We start from the raw sequence: 3,525 nt of genomic DNA, 5'->3' as shown, positions 1-3,525 counted from the left end.
ATAGATATTGAGAAGTAGAAGAATAAGGAACCCGAGCAGGAAATGGTCAAGGAGAATCTGAGAAAGGATAAGGAGTATGCTGGAGAAGGGTTATTTCTAGATAATCTCAAAAACCTAACTGAGGCTAGATTGGGTTTTGACAGGTGGACTTATGAATTTATAAAGAATCTGGAAAAAAATGGGAAGCGGTTGGAAGAGAAAAGGAAGGATGATGAAAGGTACCAAAAGCAATGGAAGCAGGACATGGAGGAAAAAGATAAGAAGATGGAAGCTTAGATTGTTAATCTGGAGGAAGGAAAAGCTGCAATGAAAAACCTGTTGGGAATGATTCAGGGTATCTTGACAGTTGTCACTAAGAACCTAGAGGAAATCTCTAAGGTCCTTGAAAGCTCCAGCTCTCCCAAACCGGTCGTGGACCTTGACATTGATGAAGATGCAATCGAGACTGGGATTACAAAAAGTACTTCTGATGGAGCGGCAAAGAGAATAAGGGCGAGCATGAAGAAAGCTGTTGTGGCCTCTTCTAAGGAAATCCCTAAACTTAGGGATAATATTAAAGAACTGTATGGGATTAGTCGAAACTTGGCTAATGCCTTGAAAAACATAAAGTAGTTCCTTTTCTGTGCTTTGTCTATTTTGGCTTGTCGTAGCTGGTTTTGTGGGGCTTTTGTGCTGGATTTTGCTAGTTGCCATGCTGGTTTTTCTGATGTATGTTCCTTCTTGTTTCTTAATGCTCTTTTTTCTTCAGGATCTTTTGTAAAGGGTTTCGGGGCCCCTTCAAAACCTGCTTTTACTGTAGTAAAAAACATTACCTATGTTAGAATATACTTGCCCATTATAAAAAAAATGTTTTTCCATTGTGACTTGGCCTTTTCACCTAGACGTGTAAAGTCCATGAGAAAATACTTGCATATAGCATGTACCCCGAACGTTGCTAATCAATGGTTGCGTCGAGCGGGTACTATTTGGAAGCCAACACATGTGTGGCTACATTTCTGATAATAAAATACACCGAATGGAATTTTTACATGTGATGTGGAGGGGGCATTAATAATGGAGAAGCCATAAAAAAGAAATATATAATAAATACAAATTTACACTTTTGGAAGCTTTTTCTAGGTTATAATGGCCGAATCAATGGACTAGGTTTTGAATATAAATGATCTTGTAATTTTTATCTTTCATTTGTATTTGAATTACAATTATCTTGCTATTTATGTTTTTAGGAAGATTTTGTTATTACAAGAAACAAAATAATGTCAATAAGTATACACATTCAAGTGAGCATTTTAACCAAAAAAAAACCCTACAAACTATAATTTTTGGCACTCAATTTTATGATAAGAGATAGTATAAGCTAAATTTATCTCCTTCACTTGACAAACTCATTACAAAATAAGTTGTGAATCTAGTAGAAGGCGCTTAGAAAATGATGAGAAGATTGTTTTTTAACCTATATGAACATTCACAGAGGACTAGAAGGATAATAGCTAAAACTATAGGTCTACTTTAGCCATTTGTCATTCAAATTAAAGATGGGAATATGTTAGTTTTGATTTCAATGTAAAATTTCTCAAAACTAATAGTCCTTCATTTAATAAATATACACTTAGAACATATTCAAAAGAATATTAATCGCTATGGAGTTTGTAGAAAATCATTTTCGAAGTGTTTTGAAGGCTTCATTGCATTAACAAATGGCATGAGAGAATTTATCATGCAATCATAAGTAAATCCGTATTTCTTAATTATGCATTGCACAACACATATTAGCACTAAATATCTTCATGTGTGAAGGGTTCCTTGGCTAATTTTTTAACATATATTTCTCTCTTTTTAAGCAGTAAGAATTTTAAATTAAATTACAAACACAATTATATTATTTTATTATTAATTAGAATAAATCCTACAACCATTGTAATCTATGCAATTACATTTCTTTCCACAATTTTATCTATATTGATGCCTATTCAAAATGCCAGAGAAGTAGCATTACTACTTGGATTTCATATAGTTGCTCATAAAATAGCTTCAACTTTTTGTTATTGTGAGGATCCGATTATTTCTAAGAGGGGGGGGGGGGGGGTGGTGAATCAGTGATAACAATAAACTGAAATCTTTCACAAATCCTTAAAACACTTCTCAAAAATAGTTCACTACTCAATCAAACACTTAAGGCAAATTTACCAAACTACTCATTCATGTGTTCATCAACATGTAAGCAATGTAAAGATATCAAATCCACACATAAAAAATCAACCACCATATGAAAATAAAGATTTTTCACGTGGAAAACCAAATGGGAAAAACCACGGTGGGAATTGGTACCCACAAAATGTGCACTCTTTCATAATGCACCATGTTAAAGGCCTAGCTTGGTTAGGAGCTTTTCAATAATGCCCGATTAAGAGCAAAACCTATTAGGAGTCACCCAGTGAAGGGATTTTAACCTCAGCTCTGTTAGGAGCTCTACCCCGTTTGGAGTAACCTTGCTAAAGGATTTAAACCCAAATTAATGAGCCACCCAGTTAAGGGATTTACAAGATTAGGCCTATTAGAACCTACCTGGTTAAGGGATTTTAATACTGCTGCAACTGTTATGAAACAATAGATAAATAATCTGATCAATGCACTCTCTGCTTGCTAGTACAAATCCATTTCAACTCCAATCTGCTTCACTCATGAAGACTTCTCAATCTGGTTCGACATACTCTCCTTCTTTGATCACCAACACACTAAACCTTCTCAAACTCGACCTAAATACACTTTTCAACTAGGTCAGTTATAAAACCCTAACAACATTCAAAATACATTTAATTTACATCATAGATCATATCAGGTCATTACAAATCATTACAGATCGCCATTACAGATCATTATAACAAATTTCAAGACAATTACAGTTGTTGAATGATCATAACACATCACCGCACATCGATCTGATAAGTTGTCAAACCCTTATCACATTCTACTAAGCACTTCATTGTTTCCCAAGAAATTTGATGCTTGTATGCGCTTAAATGCAATCTTATCATCACACATAGTTTCTAACATGTTATCACTAAGTAATGAACATGATAAGATTCACTACCAAACCATAAATCATCACCGGTTAAAGATCTTGATACCGGTTCTCAAACTACACTGAATATACAACAATCAATTATAAACATGACTTTCAGTTCTCCAAACATGATGCGGTACCTGTCATAGACTCATTATAATGTCATAAGCATACATTCCAAACCGCAAGGCCTAACTCAACATGGATCTCTACCGCAACCATCTTCTTCACTGTTCTTGCTTACTGGCTCACAGTCAACTTAGCAATCATTCCATTACCAGTTAGGCTAGATAACTTAGATGGTATACCAAACATAAACAAACAAGGTTTCCATCAATGAAAACACAAATAATTGATCATAGAGCGTCATATCATAATTATATCATCACCAACAGTCCATCAATATATCATCATATCAACATCATCCTTTATCGGTTCATCATCATTTCTATTAGTTATGC

The sequence above is a fragment of the Cryptomeria japonica genome, chromosome 6 (assembly GCF_030272615.1).
Source record: "Cryptomeria japonica chromosome 6, Sugi_1.0, whole genome shotgun sequence".
NCBI classification, from domain to species: domain Eukaryota; kingdom Viridiplantae; phylum Streptophyta; class Pinopsida; order Cupressales; family Cupressaceae; genus Cryptomeria; species Cryptomeria japonica.
This window is presented reverse-complemented; position numbering follows the sequence as displayed.